General features: G+C 33.8%; 1 pseudogene; it reads left to right on the top strand.

The window, feature by feature from the left end:
• The first annotated feature begins 603 nt into the window (after positions 1 to 603).
• The window catches only part of LOC149235291 (heat shock protein 90-5, chloroplastic-like), a 28,042-nt pseudogene continuing 15,605 nt past the window's right edge, over positions 604 to 13,040 (top strand).

Genomic DNA, 13,040 nt, shown 5'->3' with positions numbered 1-13,040 from the left:
CCTTGCATTCCAAAGATGAGGTGAGTTCCGAGAAGATCGCTGTCGTCGGATCGCGGGAGATGTTTTGCACCATTGATGAGGGCGAGTTTCTAGATGGTAGATGAGACTAGATAACCTACCCAGCCATGTACAGGACGGAGTAGGCAGAGTTAATAACATTCACAGCAGGCATGGCAAGCCATGTGATGGCCTAGCATAAAGTGCAGAATGGAGTATATATATGCAAGCCGCGTGGACTCTCCGGCATGAAACCAATCCTTAGAATTAAATTACGTATAAATGATGCTAGTACAATAATGATTAAACCAAAATCTAGAGCTACGTATTTACCAAGATTACATAATGTGGAGAAACTTTATAGCCACAGTAAAAAAAAATGTTTATGAGATATGTAATTTCCATAAATTAATAAGGTGGAGACATTACAAGTGGTATCAGAGCCAAGTTTCAAAAATTGTGGCCTCTGGAAAAAAAAATAAACAGATAAAGTGCATTCATTTTATTCCCATTTCTATTGTGTATTTAAAGAAAAACAGTTAATGCATTAACCCTTCTTCTGTTACTTTTCTTATGTTAAGTACAGGAAAATAGAAGACTGCCAATATGAGAAGAGCAGACAGTGTTTCGCATAGGTTTGTGGTGGGTCAAGGACCTGCAACAAGCCCTGAAAATAACCTATATTTATGGGTACAACTTGGAGAGGAGGTTCGCAATACGAATCTTGCCATATTAGAAAAAGTGCAGGAGTTAAAAAATGAAATGGCTACATTGAGGGAGGATAACGTGAGGTTAACCATGGAATAGGAAAAGATTATAAAAAGCCTATCAGACAAGAAGAATCAACAACCCCTAAATCCCAGCGTTGAGCAGCAAACACTACAACAAATCGTTGTGATTAGCATCCCTTCTTACATCTTTTTTTGCATCTAGAGCCCATTTTTGGTGTTATTTGCATCCATTTATCAAATATGGTGCAAAACTTGACACAAAATTTGCATCAAGTTTTGCACCAAATATTACACCAAGTTTAGCACGAGGTATTGCAATAGGTTTTGCACCAAATTTTATGTCAATTTTTGTGTCATCCTTTGCACCAGGTCTTGTTCCAAGTTTTTCATCAAGTTTGGCACTTAATTTTTTTTGACATACTTTTGCATCCACTTTTTGTACCTACACTTGCATCAACTTTTGCATCGACTTTTGCACCCTTTTTTGCATCCTTTTTAAAATCATTTTTTGCATCCCTTTTGCGCCAATTTTTACATCGAGTTTTGTGTCTAGTTTTGCATATAATTTTGCATCTACTTTTGTTGCATCCACTTTTCCATATTGTTTTGCATCCATATTTACATCCTCTTTTGCATCTATTATTGTGCCCACTATTGCATCTAATATTTTTGTGCCACAGTTGGCGCCTATTTTGGCACCTCCTTTTGCACCAACTTTTGATTATAATTTTGCATCCACGTTTGCATCCTCATTTGCGTCTAGATTTTCATCAACTTTTACATCTATTTTTGCATCCCTTTTTGTATCCACTTTTGGATTAGGATTTGCATTGTGTTTTGTGTTTTGTTTTGCATCTACTTTTGCATCAACTTCTATTGCATCCACTTTTGCATATAATTTTGCATCCACTGTTGCACCAATTTTAAAGTCCACTTTTTGCATCTATAGTTTGATTCCTTTTTTGCATCTATCATTGCATCCACTTTTACATCCACTTTTGTTGTGCCACAATTTCCACCATGTTTTGCACTTGCTGTTGTACCCAAGTTTGCTTCCAATTTTGCACCCATGTTCATATCCTATTTTGCATCAAATATTGCATCTCTTTTTGCATCCATTTTTGTGTCAGGTTTATGCATTGGGTTTTGCATCTTGTTTTGTATCTACTTTTTCATCTACCTCCGTTGTATCTATTTTTTCCATCTAATTTTGTTTCGCCTATTGCATCAATGTTTGATTCCACTTTTACATCCCTTTTTCATCTTATTTTGCATAATTTTTTTTCTATTGTTACATCCATTTTTGTTGTGCCTACCATTGCAACCACATTTTCTTCCACTTTTGCATCCACATTTGCACCCTATTTTGTGTTCAAGTTTGCATCAAATATTGTGTATGTCTTTGCATCCCCTATTGCATTCACTTTTGTTTCATCCATTTTTGCATATAATTTTGTGTCCACTATTGCACCCATGTTTGCGTCCATGTTTACATCCCTTTTTTCATCTTATTTTGTATCCATGTTTGTCTCTTTTTTGCATCTAAGTTTGTGTCCTTTTCTACGTCCATTGTTGCATCCAAATTTGTTTCACCACAATTTGTGCCAAATTTTACGCCTACCATTGGACCCATGTTTGCTTCCATTTTTGCATTCATGTTTGCATCCAAGTTTGCATTGACAACTGCATCTGCATTTTCATCCACTTTTGCGTCAATTTTTTCATGTTTTTGTGAATCTACTTATGTTGGATCCACTCTTCATCCAATTTTACTTCTATTTTTGCCCCCATTTATGTGTTCACTTTTGCATCCCTTTTCCAACACTCATCATATTTTCTACATTGATGATGTTCCTTATGGCATTGACAATTATGAACAATTGATGACAATGTAAATAATATTGAGAATGATGAAAATGAAGATGATGGCGATGACATGAACTGTGATTAAGATGATAAAGACGATAGTGGTTACAATGACAATGATGATGATGGCAATGATTATGATGATGACGATGCTAATGACCTTGGCGAATCTTCCCAATTTTTAAATGTTGTCATTGTCATAATCATAAGCATTATCTTTTGCGTCGTCATCCTTGTCATCATCATCATCATTATCATCAATTTCATCTACGTCATCATCAAAAACAATAATGGCATGAATGATGATGATGTCAATGATGATGATTACAACAATGATGATAGAAATTACATTAATGATGATGATGGGGATGATAAAAATGACAATGACGATGATAACGGAGGTGATGATGATCATCATTGATCATCTCTCAAAAATAGAGTTATTATTTCTCTCACGTATATCAATGTGTCCTAAACAACCCTTTTCTATTATTGATCAGATTTTTTGGGTTGATGATATTCCTTACAACATCTATAATTATGAACAATTGCAAACAATGTCCATAATGATTATGATGATGGCATGAATGATGATTATGATGATAATGTAATGATGGAAATAAAGATGACAAGGATGATGGTGATGATGATGAAAATGATTATGATAATGAGAATGACCTGGCAATCTTATGGATTCATGAACAATTACTAGTTTCAATACCATCTTCTAGATACGTATTACTATCATACTTTTTACATTTTTTGTCTCTCTTGAGGTATCTTACTATAATGGTGTTGTCAACACTAGAAAGATATCTTGTTGTAATGGTGGTTCTAATGTTAGCACCAGCAAAGTTTTTGTTAACTTTTGGTTAAAAAAATGATTTATGCAATTATTTTGACTGTAGTCCCATTTATTATCGTGAATTCGCGAGTTTGAAGACCTTCTTGTATGTACATATTATTATTAACTTTTGCATTATATCCCTCTTATATCTTGTTGTAATGGCAGTATTAGCACTAGAAAAATATCTTGTTGTAATGGTGATGTTAGTATTAGCACTAAAAAAATCATTAAATTTTGGTAAAAAAAAGTTGATAATTTATTTATTTATTTATTTTTAATTTGGGAAATTTTTGTTTTTTTTTTTTTTTTTTGTTTTTAATTCTATTTTTATGCAGTAATATTTTTTTGGTTGAATTTTGGTAGTAACTAGTTTTTGGTCGAATCATATGTATTAACCATGTTCTTTGTACTACAAGTCTAATTGTTGGGACAAAATTGCTCTTTCAAATAAGTTGCAAAAAGCATATAAATGGAAGAATAGCGATGGCAACTATTTGTATTGTCCAACTGTTCAGGATATCATGTATGAAAATATTCAACATTTTTAGAAACAATGGATTAGAGGTGAGTCTGTAATTGTACATAATGTTTGGATGATACATAAAAACAAAGTTGGTTTCATTGATATGCTTAGGATCTCCTTTGGATATGAAACCCTAGGTTTTGGAAGTATGCAAATAATTAATTTGGTTTACCTTTGATAACCAATGAAATTTTATTTCTTTTTCCTCGTAAAACCAAGGAAGATATGGCAATAATCCTCATTAGAAAAAAAATTCGTGTTGAAGCTTTGTAATTGGTTGCAAAAGTTCAACAACCGGGTATAGGAGTTTTTAGTTACTATTAGGGAAACAATGTGATTATAGGTTTTAGTAGACATAGATCATTCTTGGTATTTGATTCACTTTGAGGATGACCTCTTTTGACCAATATATGAGATTTTGAATTTGTTGATATTTTTTAGATTACCAAGATAGTTGTTTATAGGAATTTTGTAAAACCTGAAGTATTGACAAATGGTTTTTTCACTGTTAAGCATGTTTAAGTCAAATTGGGTTGCAAAACTTAAGGAGAAAGGAAAAACAATTCTTAGTAGTTGTGAATTGATATAGCCATTAAATGATTCCCAACCATTTTCTTTGTGCTACAAGTCTAATTCTCAAGACAAAATTAATGATTTTGTTTAGTTACAAAGAGCATATAAGTAGAATAATATCAACCACAAAAACTATTTGTATTGTCCATTAACTATTCAGTATATCACATGTGAAAATCTTTAACATTTTAAAAAACAATGAAAATGAGAGGTGAACTTGTAAATATATAGAATTCTTGGGTGATACATCCAAGAAAAAGTTGGCTTCATCAATGTGTTCAAGATCTAGCTTGGAATAGAAACCATATGTTCTGGAAGTGTGGAAAAAAATAATTTGATCTACCTTTAAAGATAGTCTATGTATGGTAGCCTTTTATGACAAATGTTTTTTTTTCTCATTGTCATCATCATCATATATATATATATATATATATATATATATATATATATATATATATATATATATATATATATAAACCAAGGAAGATATGATGATAATCCTCATCAAAAAAATGACCTATGATAGTGGTGGCAATGGTGAATATGATGACGATAACAATGGAAATGAGGGTGATGATTAAATTATGATAATGATGACAACAATACAATGATAGGGACCCCATGCCATCAGGGATTCCCTATATGGGGAAAATATTACCTGCATGTGGGAAAGTTATTATTGATCACAAAAATGAATAAACTCATTAGACAATTTGAATTCACCTTCATTACCCATCCAAATATCCTTAATAATTCGAATTTTTATTGTAGTGTAGTTTAATATATTTGTGTTAATTAATTCCATAAATTCAACTTAACAAGTTATATTTGTGTGTTAAGTTATATTTGTCTATATGCACAATATGTGACAATTTATACACACATAAATTATTTTCATTTTGTCTTGGTCATAAATTCATATCATTTCTAACCATTTTCAACTAATAGATGAAACTAACCATAGTAACTCTTATCTAACCTATAATTAAATGCAACCATTATTTAATGTTAGATAGCAATTACTGTATAAAACATGGATCCATTTCAAAGATATACACAATAAATTACTCAACAAAACAATATTATACATATATACAATAAAATAAAAATATTATTTTTGAACATATTATTTTAAAAACAAGCCACATCAATTTCATATTCTTAAATTTTCTACCTTAGGAACATCCAAAAACAACAATTGTCTCAAAGTATTCATCCATGCATGTAGTATCATCATGACCAACCTCTTGTTCATTGTGTTGATTTTCTATTGCATTTACAAACTCCATTGTCATATCCTCTTCCACCCATTTCTTTTTGGGTGATTTAATTGTACGGCGTAGGCCACGTCCATACGCAGGTATTTGTATTGGTCTATCAAAATGATTATACTCCTCATTTGTTCTGATTCCATTGCCAACCTAAAATGATTGATGCATGCATTATTTTTTCCAAGGTTAGAGATTAGACTATATAATGTACTTATATTGTCCATTAATTTATAGCTGAACTTATTTATAAAACCCACAAAGTATAACAATTGTATCAAAGTATTCATTCCATGTATTATCATCATGACTAACCTCTTGTTCATTGCCACAAATATCTATTGTATTTGCAGACTCAATTGTCATATCGTCTTCCACCCACTTTCTCATGCGATGTGCTTTAACAGTATGGGGTCCACCCTTGTGTACATATTTTGGTTGTTTTACATTAAAAGGGTTCAACTTTTTATTTGTTGCAAACACATTTTCCACCTAAAATAATCAACGACATGCATTATCTTTTTTCGAGTTTGAATAATAAACTATATAAATTACAAGGTTTAGGGAAACAAGGAATGGAAACTAAATTTCATTTTATTATATTCCATAAATTAATGTAATATTTAAGTATGTGATGCCCTAAATCATGTTGTGTCTCTTCATTGGAAATAAATTCATTTGTTTCCATGGCCTCTCCTAGCACCTATAATACACAACAATGATAACAATTTTTATTAAAGTCATCTATGGAATTGTTATAGTCTTATTTCTTATTCCATTATTTTAACCATTCTAATTTTCATGTTAGCTATTTGCATTTTCAGTTATGAAATTCTCCACCATTGTTGTGACACTCTTATGATAATGATTGAACCCGAGTTGAAGTCTTAACTTTTCATGCAGATCTACACTTCTAATTATTAGGGCCATATCTATTGAATTTTGGATACTAGTTTTTAACGTGGATATCAAGTTGCTTATCTAGTTTGAATGTACATTAGGAACATAGTCATACTAGACTCTCATGAAATTGTTTGAATCTTATGGAGATTTCGATATTTATCAAACATTAGATGTTGAACATATTATACTACCATGTCATACATGTGAATCATATTTAATATATGTTAGATGATCTAAATTACACCTTTGCATTAATATTAATACACAAATGATATTTTTTTCTTATTGGAAAAAAAAAACACTATGGCATTTCCAACCAAGTCAATAAGGACTAAAATAATTATTGCATAAATAAATAAATCATAAAATGATGCCTAAGTGATCTATTCCTCCCAAAGAGACAGGAGTAAACTATAAATGGTACAACTATGGGAAATACAATGTAAACAACACATGTTCAAATCTTTACAGGGGTAGAGCCTCTATGCACACTGTCGGGCAGATAAATCATTCTTGCGGGCAAGACTGATCTTCCTAGTATCTATGGATATCTAGCGACAATCAAGACAAACAAATTCTATCTTTCTCTAAATATTACGATTTATAAATAAAAGCCAATAGATGTTTTAAACCCTACCTCAAGTCCAATGCCAGTTTGTGGAATTTGCGCTCCATTAATCAAAATGAGCTCCCTTAACCTGCAAACACAAACAGACACACATCAAATAACACCTACATTGCTAATATAATAAACCATATTTATCATGATGATCAAGGAATTCATGAAATAAACCATAGAAGATAGATTATTGAGAAAAATGAACTTGATTGTATTAACTTTAAAGAAAGAAGAACTTTACAACCTTGGTGCCTCGATGTTGTATAAGATCCTCCCTGGGTCCAGCAAGAATCTCCTCTACTTTGACAAGCTTCACTCTCTTCCCAAAGAGATCAAAAGGTATGTAATCTCTCCTCTCAAGCTCAATTAGTAAGTCTAAATTCCAATAGCATTTACCATAGAAAATATTCAGCTTTCAACCTCTCTAGCAACTAGCCCAATGCCTCATTTTATAGTGCAGAGGAAGGAAGTTACCAGGTCCACCTTCAAAGGGATAAGCTCCTCTCATCAAGGGGTTAGCAACTTTAGTTATGGGATGCATGAACAACCTAGGAGCGAACTTTCCACCTCAAGATTCCTTCTAGAAGCGTCCAGAATTAATCCAAAGTGAGTTTTTAATAATAAACTTGTGCCTTTTTGACTTTTACAGGGGTCCGCACCCATTCCTTTAGAGACAAAGCGGGCAGGTCCGTAGGTGACACGACCAAGGGGTGCAGGACCGTAGGTAATGCTAAGAGAAAGTGGGGAACCAGAGTTTTAGAGATTTTCAAGAACTTTCTCTCATTTTTAAGGCTTAACATGAAGAGTTAAGGTTTAAGACTTGCAAAGGAAGACAGTACGAGTGGTGATAGACTCACACTGACTGCAAAAAGTCATGGTGACAATATTTTGTGTAACACACACTGTGCATGAGGGAAGGTGTTTGATATCTTATAGTTGGTTTCCCTTCATCACCAAAGTGGATTAGGTTATGAGTGGATTGGCAAAGCAACCCTTATTTGCTCCTTTCAGTTTTTGGGAAATCTCAAGTTCAACTAGTGCTAGTAGATGGTTTCAAAGATGTTTGCTATGGTTTTTCAACAAGGTCACTAGGTCCCAATACAACATAGATACTTCAGATTTTTTGAAAACTAAAACCCCCAGATAGCACCAAATAGATCATTAATGACTACCTAGAGAACTTAGACTAAATTAATCGTGGAAGTAAAAACTACAACCAAATTAATCATGAAAGTAAAAACTACATTTGAAAAAGAACATACACTTGGTAATATACTATAATTCATCCTCGTCGAATCCAAAGTTGATGAATAATATGTTAAATCTTTAATGAAACTCATGAAAAATAATAAGCATGTTATCGATATAAGAGTGCATGAACTTGCTTAATGTATATTTGTTAATTGGAGATGATGAATATCCAAAGTTGATGAATAATATGTTAAATATTGGATGAAACTTATTGAAGATAATAAGCATGTTTATCCATATAGAAGTGCATGAACTTTCTTAATGTGTAGTTTTCAATTAGAGATGATGAATATGTATATATATTTATTTATCTATTTACTAGGGATTATTGTAATTTCAAGAAATAAATATACATGGCCAATAAATAGGTTATTTTTTTTGGCTTGCCCTAACTACGTTGGAACCTATGGCCCTCATTCCCATGTTCAATGCACTGACCATAGATCATTCACTCCAGAAAACCTCGATTCGCTCCGAGGAACCCAGATTTCAAATAGAAAAAGAGGTGGAAGGAGGGGAATTGGGAAGATAACCCAAAAACGATGTGGTGGGAATGAAAAAGGGCTAGTGCTGGAACCTATGGATCTCACTCCCATGTTCGATGCGCTGATCATAGATCATTCGTGCCAGAAAACCTCGATTCACTCTAGAAAACCCCAATTTCGAATAGGAAAAAAGGCGGAAGGAGGGGAATTGGGAGGATAACCAGAAAAAGATGTGGTGGGAACGAAAAAGGGCTAGCGTTGGAACCTATGGATCTCACTCCCATCTTCAATATGTTGACCATAGATCATTCGCTCTGGGAAAACCCCAATTTGGAATAGGAAAAAAGGTGGAAGGAGGGGACTTGGGAGGATAACTAGAAACAGAAAAAGACACAGTGGGAACAAAAAAGGGCTAGCAATACAGATCATCTGTAGATTGAGGCTATTGGTGGCAAGAGAGAAGGAAAGTGCATCGGTTGGGGAGGCAATGGGACAAATATGTGTGGCAGAAAGATGCAGCACAAAGGTTAGCTGATCCATTTGAACTTACCCTCACCAACTTTGACATTGTCCACGTTGTTTACACACATTATGTGAACAACTGATGGAATCACCTAAACTATCTGTGTGTAGAGTTATTTTTCAGTATTGTTAATGAATGGATTATTATAAGCACTAACTTTTATTGCTATGTTAGCATTATTTTATCCTAGGGCAGAGGAATTGCAAACATTCTGTTAGCTAGCCACTTCTAGCAGAAGCAAATTATGATTATCTGAGACAATTATTGTATCCTTTAACATTGAAAAATACATTGGAACCTTTTTCCTCCCATTAGACATAGTTACGAGTTGGTTCTTTAAGGTTCTTAACGGAACTGAGGGTGGAGGATCCAAACTCTTCTATGTATCAGTTGACTCTTTGAATTTGGGCTCCATCAACTCCTCCTAGGCTGATGTGGTCTCTGTGCCATCAATTTCTACTTAGAAGTTGTGGCCAGTAGATGGAGTGATGATCTGACAAGATTTAAATTGGTTGCTACATTGTCTCCTATCTCTATCTTAGGTGGGATTTTTTTTTTTTTTGGTTAGGTTTTTTGTATGGCTATTATTTCTGCTACATCCCTTGATTTTACACCACTCAAAATTTCTCTTGGTTGGTGAGGGTGATTTGGTAATTTGGCTCCTCCTTTCCAGCCAATCACTCTTCCTCTTTATTCATCCATCAAGCAAAGGAGGGAAAGCAAAAGTTATATGGAAGAGTTTGCATGACATACTTATATGGAGTATTCAAGGCCCAAGAAGATCATAGCAAGAACCTCATTTCCAGAAATTTATTCTGGCATGTGTTCTGTAGGTTTGATGTTTTAACCATCTAACACTCACAAAACTCTTCATGAGAACTTTTATCTCGAGTTTCTGGAGAAATTTTGATATAAACTTTGTTAATGGTATAGTGTTCTACAAGTGCAACCATTGTTTCTTGTGACATTCATTGTAACACACTTACAATCTTCTTGATCTCAATGATCTGCACACAACCATGAGACTCAAACTAAGATCTTAGTTGACCTTGATTTTGTGTCTGAAATCTAAGTGAAAAAATATGAACATAGGAGACATATAACTGAATGATTACTGGGCTATAAAATACACAGCTGATCTTCTGAAACAGAGGAATTATTGATAGATATAACACTAATTGTCTAAAACCAAATTAAAAACTCTTATCTTCTACATATACAACTGAAATTTAGGTTGCATAAATTCAGGAGTTACTTAAATTGGAAAAGTTAGTGTAGTAGTAAGCAAATTTCTCTTTTGTTTTCCAGATTTAAAGTTTGATATGTTCTAGCACATCTCATATAATTGTGTGCATTGCCTTTTTGGTCATTGTTGGATGTGAGGGTTTTTGGTTTGGTTTCTTGTTAAATGGACATATATTGACCTGTCAGAAATACTGGTTTAAATTTTTATTAAGAATGGAATTCTCCCATGTAGTTTCTACATAGATTATCAATAAAATATGTCTAATACAAAAGAATGATCATTTGATTGTTGTGCAACAGTAATGCAAGTGATGCTCTAGATAAACTGCGGTTTTTAAGTGTGACCAACCCGAGTGTACTTGGAGATGGTGGTGACTTGGAGATCCGCATAAAACCAGATAAGGAGAATGGGACCATCACCATATTGTAAGTTCTGTATGCTGCGCTTTTCAAATAAACTTCTCGTGTTCTTGTAACTGATGACTTACAAGAGTTGGCTCTTTGTGTGGTTTACAGGGATACTGGCATCGGTATGACCAAAGAAGAATTAATTGACTGTCTTGGGACTATAGCTCAGAGTGGAACTAAAACGTTTTTAGAGGCTTTGAAGGTTGGACTATTTTAACATTTTTGCTACTAAATCAGTTGGTCCAGTCCAGCTTTGAGACAGTAGTTTATGCTCTACATTCTTGTTTTACAAAAATGTACGTCTTGTTTGCAGGAAAATAAGACTGGCCCTGACAACAATTTGATTGGTCAATTTGGTGTAGGCTTCTATTCTGCTTTTCTTGTTGCTGATAAGGTATCTTTTTATATTTCTTGGATAAGTTTTCAGTGATTAATGGCTGATAAGTCTCTGCTATGCTTAATTGTTCCTTTTGGTTAAAGACGAGCTACAAAGACCTTCTGAAGAAGTGATGTCATCATTACCAAAAAATCTTGTTTGGAAATGTTGGAGTTTCTTTTGGTTGTTGTGAGTAATAATGATCCTCAATGTGTCGCAGGTCACCGTCTCAAAAAAAAGCCCAAAGTCTGATAAGCAGTATGTGTGGGAAGGAAAAGCTGATACTAGCTCCTATATAACACGGGAGGAGACAGATCCAGAAAATCTCATTGTTAGAGGGACTAAAATAACCCTTTACCTAAAGGTAGAGGGCATTTCTTTTGCATGGCATTGTTAAATTTCTTTTATACTACCATATGTTGATATTCCATTTGTTGTCCTTCCATGCAGCCTGATGACAAGTTTGACTATGCTGATCTGGAAAGGGTTCGTAACCTGGTTAAGAATTATTCACAGTTTGTCTCTTTCCCAATATACACATGGCAGGAAAAGTCCCAAATGAAGGAGGTGAGCAGGATAGGTTTTGATGTACTCCTTTCTGTATGTCTATAAAAGTGAAGAACTAATTCCCTTGCTCGTCAATCATATGTGAAACAAAGTTTAATAGTGTGTCAAAGCTAGCTGTAAGCCTGATTTATCTTCTGAAAGAAGCTGGGATCTTTTGAAGGTTGAGGATGACAGTGCTGAAGTAAAAGAAGGGGAGGAAAAGAAAACTAAGACTGTGATAGAAAAGTATTGGGACTAGGAATTGGCAAATGAAACAAAGCCTATCTGGGTAAGCCATCTATATGTTATTGTGCCAATTTGCCAAAGGATGTTTTAGGCTGCATTGGGTTTTATCTTTTTGTTTTTTTTGGAAGTTTAGCAATGGTGAGGCTACATCATGGTCATGTCCAAGAATAACACCCGAATAAGGCAGGTAATTGAACCGGTGACTTAACATCTAGGAGTGCCTTAACAATGCACCTGATCACCATCTATCCAAGACCCTATGGATGCATTGGGTGTTATCTTATTCTGAACAACCATTTCATATATTTTCTGGCTAACTGTGAACTCAAAATTCTATTTTATTTAATTTTATTATTGCTTGCCTGAATCCTTTATATATAGTAGAAGCATGGACCATGTGAATCTCTAGTTGTTCCTCTGGGGCTTAGCCTTATGTCTTTCTAACTTTCATGTTCTAGATGCATAATCCCAAAGAGGTTGCATCAGAAGATAAATGAGTTTTATAAGAAGGCATTCAATGAATTTCTAGATCCCTTGACATATACTCATTTCACAACCGAGGTATGGCCGTTTTGATAGATGTACAAAGATCTTTAATTAGGAAAATTTCTTCTTTTGGTTCACGTAATCGGT

The sequence above is a fragment of the Pinus tabuliformis genome, chromosome 8, assembly GCF_031772625.1.
Source record: "Pinus tabuliformis cultivar Carrire ecotype Pingquan chromosome 8, CPIR1, whole genome shotgun sequence".
NCBI classification, from domain to species: domain Eukaryota; kingdom Viridiplantae; phylum Streptophyta; class Pinopsida; order Pinales; family Pinaceae; genus Pinus; species Pinus tabuliformis.
This window is presented reverse-complemented; position numbering and strand designations above follow the sequence as displayed.